At 40.8% G+C, this 15,541-nt stretch overlaps 1 protein-coding gene across 4 annotated transcripts in view; it reads right to left on the minus strand.

Annotated features, from left to right (window-relative positions):
• Positions 1–6,555, minus strand: part of LOC139571247 (annexin A4-like) — a 32,595-nt gene extending 26,040 nt beyond the window's left edge. For all 4 annotated transcript variants that reach the window (XR_011674261.1, XM_071393918.1, XM_071393920.1 and 1 more), the window contains exon 1: positions 6,419–6,555. The gene's annotated coding sequence lies outside the window, so the exon portion shown is untranslated. The remainder of the gene's footprint in view (positions 1–6,418) is intronic.
• Positions 6,556–15,541: the final 8,986 nt, after the last annotated feature.

The following is a 15,541-nucleotide window of genomic DNA, read 5'->3' on the forward strand; positions in this document are numbered from 1 at the left end:
GAGAAACTTAAATCAGTTTAACCTAATTTCTATCAACATGTTAAATGTGCAACCAGAGGGAAAAGAACTCTGGACCACCTATACTCCACACAGAGATGCATACAAAGCTCTCCCTGGCCCTCCATTTGGCAAATCTGACCATAATTATATCCTCCTGATTCCTGCTTACAAGCAAAAATTAAACCAGGAAGCATCAGTGACTAGATCAATAAAAAAAGTGGTCAGATGAAGCAGATGCTAAGCTACATGACTGTTTTGCTAGCACAGACAGGAATATGTTCCCGGATTCCTCCAATGGCACTCAGGAGTATACCACATCAGTCATTGGCTTCATCAATAAGTGCATCGATGACGTCTTCCCCACAGTGACTGTACGTACATACCCCAACCAGAAACCATGGATTACAGGCAGCATCCACACTGAGCTAAAGGCTAGAGCTGCCTCTTTCAAGGAGCGGGACTCTAACCCGGAAAATTATAAGCTATGCCGCTTATGCCCTCCGACGAACCATCAAACAGGCAAAGTGTCAATACTGGACTAAGAGCGAGTCCTACTACACCGGCTCTGATGCTCGTCGGATGTGTCAGGGCCTGCAAACCATTTCAGACTACAAAAGCAAGCACAGCCGAGAGCTGCCCAGTGACACAAGCCTACCGGACGAGCTAAACTACTTCTATGTTCACTTCGAGGCAAATAACACTGAAACATGCATGAGAGCACCAGCTGTACCGGAAGACTATGTGATCACGCTCTCCGCAGCCGATGTGAGTAAGACCTTTAGACAGGTCAACATTCACAAGGCCGCAGGGCCAGACGGATTACCAAGACGTGTGCTGTGAGCATGGGCTGACCAACCAGCAACTGTCTTCACTGACATTTTCAACCTCTCCCTGTCCGAGTCTGTAATACCAATATGTTTTAAGCAGACCACCATAGTGTTCTTGGGCACAGGCACTAAGGTAACCTGCCTAAATGACTACCAACCCGTAGCACTCACATCTGTTGCCATGAAGTGCCTTGAAAGGCTGGTTATGGCTCACATTTTATATTTCACTTTTATTTAAACAGGTAGGCCAGTTGTGAACAAGTTATCATTTACAACTGTGACCTGGCCAAGATATCGCAAAGCAGTGCGACAAAAACAACAACACAGAGTTACACGTGATAAACAAACGTACAGTCAATAACATAATAGGAAAGTCTATGTACAGTGTGTGCAAATGTAGGAGGATTAGGGAGATAAGGCAATAAATAGGCCATAGAGGCGAAATAATTACAATTTAGCATTAACACTGGAGTGACAGATGTGCAGAGGATGGTGTGCAAGTAGAGATACTGGGTTGCAAAAGAGCAAAAAAAATTAACAATATGGGGATGAGGTAGTTGGATGGGCTATTTACAGATGGGTGGGTGTTGCTATGGTGACCCGTGAGTTGAGATAAGGCGGGGCTTTACCTAGCAAAAACGTATAGATGACCTGGAGCCAGTGAGTTTGGCGACAAACATGTATCAACACCATCATCAACACCCTCATCCCAAAAACCCTAGACCCACTCCAATTTGCATACCACCCCAACAGATCCACAGATGATGCAGTCTCTATTGCACTCCACACTGCCCTTTCCCACCTGGACAAAAGGAACACCTATGTGAGAATGATATTCATTGACTACAGCTCAGCGTTCAACACCATAGTGCCCTGAAAGCTCATCAATAAGCTAAGGACCCTGGGACTAAACACCTCCCTCTGCAACTGGATCCTGGACTTCCTGACAGGCCGTCCCCAGGTGGTAAGGGTAGGTAAAAACACATCCGCCATGCTGATCCTCAACAAAGGGGCCCCTTAGGGGTGCGTGCTCAGCCCCCTCCTGTACTCCCTGTTCATTCATGACTGCACGGCCAGGCACAACTCCAAAATATCATTAAATATGCCGATGACACAACAGTGGTAGGCCTGAACACCGACAACAACGAGACAGCCTATAGGGAGGTCAGAGACCTGGCCGTGTGGTGCCAGGACAACAACCTCTCCTTCAACGTGATCAAGACAAAGGAGATGACTGTGGACTACAGGAAAAAGAGGACCGAGCATGCCCCCATTCTCATCGACAGGGCTGCAGTGGAGCAGGTTGAGAGCTTCAAGTTCCTTGGTGTCCACATCACCAACAAACTAACATGGTCCAAGCACACCATGACAGTCGTGAAGCAGGCAGGACAAAACCTATTCCCCTCAGGAGACTGAAAAGATTTAGCATGGGTCCTCAGATCCTCAAAAGGTTTTACAGCTGCACCATCGAGAGCATCCTGACTGGTTGCATGACTGCCTGGTATGGCAACTGCTCGACTTCCGTCCGCAAGGCACTACAGAGGGTAGTGTGAATGGCCCAGTACATCATTGGGGCCAAGCTTCCTGCCATCCAGGACCTCTATACCAGGCGGTGTCAGAGGAAGGCCCTGAAAATTGTCAAAGACTCCAGCCAGTCATAGACTGTTCTTTCTGCTACCACACGGTAAGTGGTACCGGAGCGCCAAGTCTAGGTCCAAGAGACTTCTAAACAGCTTCTACCCCCATAAGACTCCTGAACATCTAGTCAAATGGCTAGATTATTCACATTGCCCCCCCCTCCCCTCCCCACCACTGCCACTCTCTGTTGTCATCTATGCATAGTCACCTTAATTAACTCTACCTACATGTACATACTACCTAAACTAACCGGTGCCGCCACACATTGACTCTGTACCGCCACCCCCCTGTATATATTGTTATTTTTTTTTTACTTCTCCTCTTTAATTACTTGTTACTTTTATTCTTATCCATATTTTTTTAACTGCACTGTCGGTTAGGGGCTCGTAAGTAAGCATTTCATTGCAAGGTCTACACATGTTGTATTTGGCACAAATGACTAATAAAATTTGATTTATCTTTTTTTGAACTGCCAGTTCTTTTGTTTTCTTCATGGTGTTGGATGACAAAGGGATATTGCATGCGTGTTACCTCATTTTTATACCCTAGTGAAACAGAAAGTGATGTAATGCCTCAATATAGTTCCTTAAGACTTAAATAAGTGGAATTTAATTCCTGGTTTAATTTTGGTAGATGTTATTTACAATAATCTTTAAGGGTGCCATTAATTATGAAACCTTTATTTTTGAGGACAATGATTTTTAATAAAATCAATAAATTATTTTGGTGTGTTCCATTGAAACATTAATAAAGTACAGTATTTCTCAAATGTTGGTATTTTGAGTTTCTCTCTATAATTATATTGTTTATATTTTTAAAATATTGCTTGTGCATTGCCAGTCAGGGGTGCCAGTATTTTTGGAGATCCCTGTATATAAAATACATTCTGGTCCAAAATTATTGGGACCTTTGATACAGACGTGCAAACAATACTGAATGAAATAAATAATAGCAATATTGCAAGCAAAAAAAAAGGGAAATTATATTTTATACTAATACAATTGCTCAGAGAAATACATTTTAATCTGTAAAAAAAAGAGGTAAAATGGGTGCTTGGGCTTATTGTCTTGCTAGAAGATTCACTTGTGGCCAAGTTTCAGCCTCCTGGCAGAGGCAACCAGGTTTTTAGCTAAAATGTCCTGGTACTTGTTAGAGTTCATGATGCCGTTGACCTTAAGAAGGACCCCAGGACCATTAGATGCTAAACAGACACATAATATCAAAGGTCCACTAAAATATTTTACAATGCTATTGCCTGGCACTTGGATTGGAACCGGTACTACGATAAGATGACAAGAAAGTAGAGCTCTTTGACCTGGATACATATACAGAAAAGTACCTCATATCTACTGTATAAATATGGTGGTGGATCTTTGATGTTACTGTTATTTATTAATTTTTTGCTTCCACTGGTTCTGGGGCACTTGTTATGGTCAACACATACGGGAACATACATAGGAGGTACCGGGAAGACATTTAAATCTACTTTCACCCCTGAGTAAGTTTCTCAAAACCAAGTGAAATCGCAAAAGAAGTGTCTGGACACTTCTACAACATACCATTTAAAGCCAAAATACAGATTTGGTAAAAATAAAAATAAAAGTTAAAGGATGAGTTAAGCATACACAGACATTTCCATGAGACAAGATTTCCAGGCATTGGATTATTACATAAGAGAAAGCTCATTGTTTTGAGTAACTCCTACTTCCCCTTAGACTTGCCAAGTTAAATAAAGTTTAAATGGGATAAAAAAGTTTGAGTTTTACTTCCTTTCCAAAACACACTGTAAGGACATGACATATGTACTGTAACGACCCTTGGTTTATAAGCGCAGAAATCGACTCTGCCGCACGAGCATGCTTTTGCGGCACAGTCGATAGCGCGCCGGACTTCGGGCTAGAAGGTCGAGGGTTCGAGACCTGCTCCCTACTGTTTCATTACAGTACCTTGCCTAAAGGATCAGAGGAAGCATAATTACTGTGGAAAATAGCTGACCAAATATTCTAGTCAAAGAATAAATCTGCTAATTTTATTCAGAGAATAAAGAAGTGTAAAGGCATAGTTCACTAAATATACTCAAATTATAATAGAGAAGTAAAAGTTCACAGGCAAATCGAGACTCGATGTGCCTCGCATAGGCTACATGGAGTAGTTGAGATGAATGATATGACTCCGGGATCAAATGAACAAACAGTAGACACTATTACAGACTCTTGACCAGTATTCCACTACCATGACTTGATCTGAAGCCGGGGTATACCACAATAAACATAAACTGCCTTGCAGGTTTCTGGTTTCAGGGCCTGTAATCGCAAAGTGGTGCACTAGGTTCAGTTTTGCCTTTTAAATCGTAATTAATACAAGGAAGACCTGTTCTTACATCAGCACTCCTACTTTGAGACACTCCCTGGACTGGTTAACCCCGAAAGAGCAACATAACCAGTGACATATGGAGGGGGCGATTGGGTGTTCCTCACCGCCTCCCCTCTGACACGTCACACTTTCCGGTGTTGTGCCGAAAATCTCAGTTAGGCTGCATTTCATTTTATTTTTTTATGGCAGTTTGATCGCAGGGGAGGCACTAGTAATGTCTACAGTTTTCAGTTTGGCTATTTGTTTCAAGTTTATTAGTCTAAATAAATCTCTGCCAAAATTCGTCATCTGTCCCATGTCTTATTCGACTAGTAGTTGTTCTGAAATGTTTATTGCTTGCCTACATTTTACTCCCTCCTCTATGTTAAATATAACACACATACATTAATTATTAATTTCGGTTGCCTGTCCTGACGTTAAGTTTGTTCTATAGAAAGTATTTGACTCTGATGTGTGCCACAGAAAGTATTTGACTCTAGACACAAAATTAAGGAAATTAGAAGGGGGGGAGAATTTCAGCAGGCAAGAAAATAAAATGAAATGAAACGCACCCTAACGTGATCATTGACAGCTGCCTTGAAGGACACAAATAAAACATGCTTTCTGCTACTAAGATCAGTGAAATGTAGGCTAAACTGACAACGGAGTGAAGAGCAGCAATCTCAACTAGCAAGCAAGTCGCAGCAATGAAGAATTGAGTGTGTGCGCGTTCACGCGAAGGGGGAGAGAATTCTGTCAGGGTGCGATTTTCGGCACAACACCGGGATCTCAGTCGTATCTACCCTGAACACGGATTAATCTGAATAAACAGGCCGGAAGGCGGGCCCAGTACAGGCCTAATGCAAAGTTTAAGAAGGAAAGGCATTGCTAGAGGACTAGCTTCGAACACACGACAATGTGTCTGTCAAGGCTTGATTCTTCATTTTGAACACAACAAAATAACGAAATAAAACCATAAAGCAAATAATTTCATAAAACAACATACTTTCGGCTACATCAGACTAGAATGGGTGCTGCGATGTAACCTTCCAGCCAATCAGAATAGTCTGTGTTGTCTCATGTGTTCCTTTCTCCGCTGAATAATAAATATAAATATAATACACTGAGGTTGTTACATAATATTACAATGTAGCCATCCAAGAAATATCACATTGTAGCCTAGTAGCCTACGCATCCCGAGTAGAGGCAAAATGGCAGTTTGAGATTAAACTATAGCCTCTATTGCGTAGTTCTAATTAGAAAACCTGGTCGATCTGCCAAGTAGGTTCATGTAGGAAAGGAAAAATATGACAAAAAAGTGTAGCGATGAAACAAGTGACAATAACTAAATCCAGGATCGTTAACAAATAAGAGCGTTTTCAAAGGGCGATGGTGGATTGGGTGTTGAAACGAGATGCTGACATGGGAAATGCTTTGCTCTGACAGAAAATTAGCAGAATAGCTAAATAAAGCCAGTCAGAAGATTAAACCTGCACACAATTCTAGAAGCACATTTCGAGAAATAGTCGAGTTCACTTGGATCGGTACAAAAGCTAACATTTAAGAATATAACCCTATAAAATCAAAATAACTTGTCTTACTTGGTTTTGACGGCGGGGCCGTTGAAGGGGAGAGATTCAGGAAGTAGTATGGGTGGGTCAGTGTATTTGTTGTGCTTTTTATTTTTTTATCATTATAGACCCATTTCTGTGTTTGCAAACATTGCCGCACGAGGGTGATGCTCGGAAGTTGGTGGCAGAACACGGGGGAGTTCTTATAAAACGCCAGCTAAAAAAGCCTATATTTACATGTTACTTATGAGTGCATTTCACACTGCTTTTGGATTACAATTGGATTTTAAGGCTCGTATGAATGTCCTGCTTAATATGTTTGTGTCATCATCGCAAATCAACTGCATTATACTTAAAAAACAAACTTCAACCAGTAAAATGGCTATTTGGCTAGCTTTTGCTACAGCTACAGCTATTCTAGCTAACTGCTGCATCCAAAATAGTTATTATGCAAAGATCACAACAAAATATAATTTTAGCGACTGCTCAAGCAAGAATCAAAATATCATTGGAAACATATGAGAACCCCAAAAAGTTATTTTGTTTAAAAGGAATAAAAACATTAATTTAGGCTATGTTGAATGGGCCCAGATGGCGATGGCTTTCTTTTTTTCCCTTCTTTTTTTATTCATAATACATATCAACAACTTACATTGCTACGTCATACAAAATTGAACGCAGGTATTAACAATACAATACTAAAACATACAAAAATATCAATGAAATAATAAAAAAAATAAACAATTCTAGTGCAATTGTAATCACTCTGAAAAAATATCATTATAATGATTCAGGAAAATGTTATTCTTGTTATTCACTGGGGATAATGTTTTAAGAAGATTGAATTTAACTATGAAAAATGTGTAGTTTTGGTATAGAATTTTTGTTTGTGTATGGCAACAAGAATTTAAAAAGTCACAATCATTTCAATGGTCTTGTTATCATTGTAATAGTAACATATTATATCCTTCATGTCAAAAACATGGGTAGTGTTCATAATGGTAAATAAGTATTCTGCATGGTTTTCCCAAAATTCTGACACAAATTTACATTCAGAGAACAAGTGAGACAGATTCTCACCTTTTTCACAGAAAACGCAGATATCATTAATAGCCACAAATTTGGACAACATAGAATTATATGGATATATCTTATGTAAAATGTTTAAGTGAACATCCTTAAATTTGTTTGGTATACAATATTTGTAAGGCTTAACCATGCATTTTTCCAGACAATGTCAGGAATAAGCATGTTCCAGAAAATTGTTCCTCTCTATGTAAGTTGGTCTTGTGAATGGAGAATTTGTCTTATATTTATTACAACAAGATTTCTCAAGTAAGCCCACGCCTTCCAAACTGAGTTCTGGATAAGCTCTGTGATCATTATCAAAGCTAAGATTAGTTTTCATTAGTGTAGTTAGACCACTGGGAACGGCTTTGATGACAGAAATAAACTCTCTGAAAGGTATTGGAAACTCTTTCAATGTTATAAATTGTTCATATGTAAGAATATTACCCCTGTTGTTGAAAACATCAAGAACAAAGTCAATATTCCTCTCATGCCAGCTGGGGTAGAACAATGACATTCCTTACAGTTATGTCTGAATTATTCCATAAAAGAGCTTTATGTGGGGAAAAATTGTGCAAGAAACATATCTTCCAGGCCATTAAAGGTTGTTGGTGAAACCTTGCCAATTTAGTGGGTAATCTTTCAGGAATATAATTACATTTCAGTAAAAATTGAAGACCTCCCGACTTATTAAACACATTATTTGGAATGAAATACCATATTGATCAAACATCTTTTCAACCAGTTGATCTTAAGTGTTATTTACAGTTTACATGCACCTTAGCCAAATACATTTAAACTCAGTTTTTCACAATTCCTGACATTTAATCCTTATAAAAATTCCCTGTCTTAGGTCAGTTAGGATCACCACTTTAGGGCTATATCTGTTCTTAGTTCTACATTTGTTTAACGTGGCATGCTTATTTAAGATGGCGAGGAAAGCACTTTTAAAGAGCAAACCAGGCATCCTCTACTGACGGGATGAGGTCAATATCCTTCCAGGATACCCGGGCCAGGACGATTAGAAAGGCCTGCTCGCTGAAGTGTTTTAGGGAGTGTTTGACCGCGGACCCATTACGCACGCAGGCAATGAGGCAGTGATCGCTGAGATCCTGGTTGAAGACAGCAGAGGTGTATTTAGACGGCAAGTTGGTCAGGATGATATCTGATCCTGCGGTATCATAGGCTCTTTGATGCAGAGTTTCTTCTCATCCAGAAACTTGTTCCCCTTGGCCATTTTCCAGATGATGTCCCTGTAATTATGAGAGAGTACCTTTGAAGTTCAGCTACATTCTTACACAGCTCATTATTTTGGGATTGCAGTTTCTTGAACTCATTCTCTAGGAACGTTATCTTTTCCTTGTTCTCGCTCACAATTTTGTGAAGCTGACTGACAGTTTCTGACAAATTATCGATCCTCTTTGATGTTACTTCGGTGGCTCGCTCTATGATGGACACTTTGGAGAACGTGGCATCTTATTTAGTAGACAGGGACTGGATTGCAGAGAAAAGTTCAGACATGGAAATGTCCTCTTTTACTTTTTTCACCGGTGGATTTTTTATTGGCGTCTGAGGTAAAGAGGTTGCAAGGATTACATCCTGGTCAGTTTTCTTCTTTCTATTGTTGAGCTCACGGCATCTTGCGTATCCATGCTGCTCTGGCTCTCGTCGTGGCTAGCTAGCATGTCTGCCGTCTTCTGTGAGGCTTGGATATTCCGTCAACTATTGTCTTTCTGTTGTGTTCTTCCCATTCAACTTGACAAAAACGAACTCTAAAAGTATCCTATGTTGCTAAAACAAGTTATAGTTAGTTTCTTTCAACATTGATAGCCAATATTAGACTTAACCGCCTAACCCTCAATATTGCTTTGACAGGCGAGAACACACTCCCTCTCACAGCAACGCCATCTTGGCCCTCCCTGATATCTTTCTTACTAAGGTCAAAAGTCTGTGCGTGACGTCAGTGTGTCGAGGTCTATATATTTTTTCTGACGGCATACTTTAATTTAACATATTTACATCATCATTCAAAGTCTATCTATACATTTGTATTTTATCCTAATTTAAATAAACTTACAATAACATACATATACATTTATATTTTCTCCCAAATCCCATTATTATACAATATTCAAGTACAATCCAGCCAAACTGTAGGTTTAATCCGAATAAATTAACCTGTTAAGGCACACTCAGTAGTTTGTTACAAACAACAAAATAACTGATTAAAAAAAAGCCCTATAAAATGCTATATGCAAAATCCAACCGTTGTAATGGAAGGGGGCGGCGCTCGGGGTCTGTGTGTGGGTGTTGATGATGAGATGAGAGCCAACTAGTAAAAGCACAGCCCTCTTCATTATCGAGGCACTGTGCCTTCAACACCAACGTGCCATTCCAGACCCTGAAGTCAGAAGGACTTTGAGAGATAAGTCTCAAGTTTTATTGTTACGTGCACAAGTACAATGAAACCAGTGCAGTAATCAAGATCAGTAGTAAAAATATTTAAAACATAAAGTAGAAAGTCAGTAGCTATATACAAGGTCAGTTCCAGGGTCAGTAGCTATATACAAGGTCAGTTCCAGGATCAGTAGCTATATACAGGGTCAGTTCCAGGGTCAGTAGCTATATACAGGGTCAGTTCCAGGGTCTTTAACTATATACAAGGTCAGTTCCAGGGTCAGTAGCTATATACAAGGTCAGTTCCAGGGTCAGTAGCTATATACAGGGTCAGTGCCAATACCATATTTACAATGTGCAAGGATAAAGGAGTGGTAAGGAGTGGTAGGGGTAGATATGTATAGGGGTAAGGTGACTAGGCATAAGGATATATTATAAACAGAGTACCAGAAGCGTATACAGTATGATGAATGTGTGTGCTTGTTATGTTCAGTATGTGAGCAAATTAAGTGAGTGTGTGTGTGTGTGTGTGTGTGTGTGTGAGTGAAAAGTCAATGTAGATGGTCCGTGTAGCCATTTTGTTAACTATTTAGCAGTCTTATGGCTTGGGGATATAAGCTGTTCAGGAGCCTGTTGGTGTCAGACTTGTTGCTCCGGTACCACTTGCCGTGCGGAAGCAGAGAGAACAGTCAATGACTTAGGTGTCTGGAGTCTTGCAACATTTTCCGGGCCTTCCTTTCATGATATAGAGGTCCTGGATGGCAGGGATCTCAACCCCAGTGATGTACTGGGCTGTCTGCACCACTATCTGTAGCGCCATGCGATCGGGGGCTTAGCAGTTGCCATACCAAGCAGTGATGCAGCCAGACTGTTTGCGTGTGTGTGGACCATTTTAAGTCCTTAGTGATTTGGACACAGAGGAACTTCAAATCAAATGTTATTTGTCACATGCTTCGTAAACAAATGGTGTAGACTAACAGTGTAACACTTACGTGTTTCAAGCAAACCACCATAGTCACTGTGCCCAAGGTAACCTGTCTAAATGACTACCGCCCCATAGCACTCACATCTGTAGCCATGAAATCTTTTGAAAGGATGGTCATGGCTCACATCAATACCATCATCCTAGAAACCCTAGGCCCACTCCAATTCGCATACTTCCCAACGGATCCACAGATAACGCAATCTTTATTGTTCAACACCATAGTGCCTTCCAAGCTCATCACTAAGCTAAGAAGCCAGGGACTGAACACCTCCCTCTGCAACTGGATCCTGGACTTCCTGATGGCCCGCCCCCAGGTGGTGAGGGTAGGCAACAACACATCTGCCACGCTGATCCTCAACACGGAGGCCCCTGAGGGGTGCGTGCTTAGTACCCTCCTGTACTCCCTGTTCACACAGGACTGCATGGCCAAACACGACTCCAACGCCATCATTAAGTTTACCAATGACAACAGTGTTAGGTCTGATCACTGACAACGATGTGACAGCCTATAGGGAGGTCAGAGACCTGGCAGGTTGGTGCCAGGACAACAACCTCTCCATCAACGTGGGCAAGGCAAAGGAGCTTATTTTGGACTACAGGAAACAGAGAGCTGAACACACCTCATTCACATCGACAGGGTTGTAGTGGATCTGGCCGAGAGCTTCAATTCCTAGTTGTCCACATCGCTAAGGACCTGTCATGGTCAAAACAAAGTTGTGAATAGGGCACGACAATGCCTCTTCACCCTCGGAGGCTGAAAAGATTTGGCATGGGCCCTCAGATCCTGAAAAAGTTCTACAGCTGCACCATTGAGAGCATCTTGACTGGCTGCATCACCACTTGGTATGGCAACTGCTCAGCATCCGACCGCAAGGCGCTAGAGGTTAGTACGTACGGCCCAGTACGTCACTGGGGCCGAACTTCCTGCTATCCAGGACCTCTATACCAGGCAGTGTCAGAGAAAGGCCCTAAAAATTGTCTAAGACTCCAGCCACCTAAGTCATAGACTGTTGTCGCTGCTACCGCACGACAAGCGATACCGGAGTGAAGTCTGGGACCAAAAGGCTCCTGAACAGCTTCTACCCCAAAGTCATAAGACTGCTGAACAGTTAATCAAATGGCTACCCGGGATTCCCTGACGAAGGCCATGCAGCCGAAACGCGTCGGTTTAAAAAAAAAATTGTTTCTATTGAACATGCCATACTAATAAAGGCATTTTAATTAATTATATGAAGAGTGCCTTGGTCCTCCTTTCTTTTTGATGACCAATTTACCCCTTTTACCAAAGAGCACCTTCTATCTACCAAAATCTACTATAGTGTACCTTAGTAGCGCTTCCCTTCCTCCTCTTTCTACCCGGGATTATTGACCCCTGTAGTTAATTATTTTTTTGCACTGACTCTCTTGCACTGGGTCTATGCACACTCACACATACTACACTGACACTAACAGACACACACACACACGCATATTGACGCCACATACACACAGCTGCTACTCTGTTTATTATACAGTACCAGTCAAAAGTTTGGACACACCTACTCATTCAAGGGTTTTTATTAATTTTTACTATTTTCTACATTGTAGAATAATAGTGAAGACATCAACAATATGAAATAACACATATGGAATCATGTAGTAACCAAAAAAGTGTTAAACAAATCAAAATATATTTTATATTTGAGTTTCTTCAAAGTAGCCACCCTTTGCCTTGACGACAGCTTTGCAAACTCTTGGCAAACTCTTGGCATTCTCTCAACCACCTTCATGAGGTAGTCACCTGGAATGCATTTCAATTTACAGGTGTGCCATGTTAAAAGTAAATCCTAATGCCTAATTAATGCTTTTGAGCCAAAGGTAGGGTTGGTATACAGAAGATAGCCCTATTTGGTAAAAGACCAAGTCCATATTATGGCAAGAACAGCTCAAATAAGTAAAGAAAACGACAGTCCATCATTACTTTAAGACAAGAAGTTCAGTCAATTCGGAAAATGTCAAGAACTTTTAACGTTTCTTCAAGTGCAGTCGCAAAAACCATCAAGCCATATGATGAAACTGGCTCTCATAAGAACCGCCACAGAAAAGGAAGATCCAGAGTTACCTCTGCTGCAGAGGATAAATTGATTATAGTTAATTGCACCTCAGATTGCTTCCCAAATAAATGCGTCAAGTAACAGACACATCTCAACATCAACTGTTCAGAGGAGACTGCGTGAATTAGGCCTTCATGGTTGAATTGCTGCAAAGAAACCACTACTAAAGGACAACAATAAGAAGAGATTTGCTTGTGCCAAGAAACACGAGCAATGGACATTAGACCGGTGGAAATCTGTCCTTTGGTCTGATAAGTACAAATATGAGATTTCTGGTTCCAACCGCTGTCTCTTTGTGAGACGCAGAGTAGGTGAACGGATGATCTCCGCATGTGTGGTTCCTACCGTGAAGCATGGAGGAGGAGGTGTGATGGTGCTTTTCTGGTGACACTGTCTGTGATTCATTTAGAATTCAAGGCACACTTAACCAGCATGGCTACCACAGCATTCTGCAGCGATATACCATCCCATCTGGTTTGCGCTTAGTGAGACATAATTTGTTTTTCAAAAGGACAATGACCCAACACACCGCCAGGCTGTGTAAGGGCTATTTGACCAAGGAGAGTCAATCACCCAACCTCAACCCAATTGAGATGGTTTGGGATAAGTTGGACCGCAGAGTGAAGGAAAAGCAGCCAACAAGTGCTCAGCATATGTGGGAACTCCTTCAAGCCTGTTGGAAAAGCATTCCTTATGTAGCTGGTTGAGAGAATGCCAAGAGTATGCAAAGCTGTCATCAAGGCAAAAGGTAAAGAATCTCAAATATAAAAATATATATACAGTTGAAGTCGGAAGTTTACATACACCTTAGTCAAATACATTTAAACTCAGTTTTTCACAATTCCTGACATTTAATCCTAGTAAAAATTCCCTGTCTTAGGTCAGTTAGGATCACCACTTTATTTTAAGAATGTGAAATGTCAGAATAATAGTAGAGAATGAATTATTTCACATTCCCAGTGGGTCAGAAGTTTACATACACTCAATTAGTATTCGGTAGCATTGCCTTTAAATTGTTTAACTTGGGTCAAACGTTTCGGGTAGCCTTCCACAATTCACATTCCTCCTGACAGAGCTGGTGTAACTGAGTCAGGTTTGTAGGCCACCTTGCTCACACACACTTTTTCAGTGCTGCCCACAAATGTTCTACAGGATGGGGTCAGGACTTTGTGATGGCCACTCCAATACCTTGACATTGTTGTCCTTAAGACATTTTGCCACAACTTTGGAAGTATGCTTGGGGTCATTGTCCATTTGGAAGACCCATTTGCGACCAAGCTTTAACTTCCTGACTGATGTCTTGAGATGTTGCTTCAATACATCCACCTAATTTCCCTCCCTCATGATGCCATCTATTTTGTGAAGTGCACCAGTCCCTCCTGCAGCAAAGTACCCCCACAACATGATGCTGCCACCCCCATGCTTCACAGTTGGGATGGTGTTTTTCAGCTTGCAAGCATCACCTCTTTTTCCTCCAAACATAACAATGGTCATTATGGCCAAACAGTTCTATTTTTGTTTCATCAGACCAGAGGACATTTCTCCAAAAGGCACAGTCAACTTAGTGTATGTAAACTTCTGACCCACTGATGTCTTCACTATTATTGTACAATGTAGAAAAATAGTAAAAATAAAGAAAAATCCTTGAATGAGTAGGTGTGTACAAACTTTTGACTGGTACTGTATATCCTGAGAGCCTCTCCACTTTTACCCCTACCGACATCTACATACTGTATTACCTCGTACCCCTGCACATTGACAGTACTCATACCCCTTGTATTTTGCCTTATTGTTATTTAATTGTATTACTATTTCCTATTATATTTAGAAAATATTTGTCTAACTTTTTAACTCTGCAATGTTGAGAATAGGCTCGTAATTAAGCATTTCATGGTAAAGTCAACACCGGTTGTATTATCTGACCAATAAAATGTTATTTTGAATTTTAGGACTTCTTCGGCTATCAATATCTTTTTATTTTAAATGATTTGTTAAAATATTGAATTTGGCTTTTACTACTGTAGCCCATAGAAACGCATTGAATAACATTCATAAAATGGCAAAAAATACATTTTTAAAAATACGCTTTGAAGTGTCCGTCCTATATTTAGGAGATAAGAAAGCTCAGGAAATATTGTCGTTTTTTTGGACACATTTAACCGCTTACTTTTGTAACGTATATATTTCCCAAATTGACCTTCTCCTGTAACATACAGTATATTTATGTAACACATGTAAGCCCTTTACTATTGCCCTTCCAGGGCAACTACCTCCATAGTTCAGTGACACTTCAGGAGGATGAAGAGCAAATCGGAGAATACTATTATGTTTGCGAGTTATCTTTCCATATAGTGGTCATATTACCATTCGGACGCTATCAAACGTTTTCGTGAGAAGACCGATTTTCGGGATTTCTCATGGTCTGACTAACACCGCTGCAGCTCCTCCACCTTCCACCGCAGGTGCAGAAAACTGACATAGGCAGATGGGATGGATTGAGTTTACATTTCCAGATTTTGATGGGGATTTTTTGTTACTTTGATTGACGCACTGGTGCATCAATAGACTCTTAAGGACCCAATGGACTGTAGCCCCTGACATTTTATTTAA

The sequence above is a fragment of the Salvelinus alpinus genome, chromosome 3 (assembly GCF_045679555.1).
Source record: "Salvelinus alpinus chromosome 3, SLU_Salpinus.1, whole genome shotgun sequence".
NCBI classification, from domain to species: domain Eukaryota; kingdom Metazoa; phylum Chordata; class Actinopteri; order Salmoniformes; family Salmonidae; genus Salvelinus; species Salvelinus alpinus.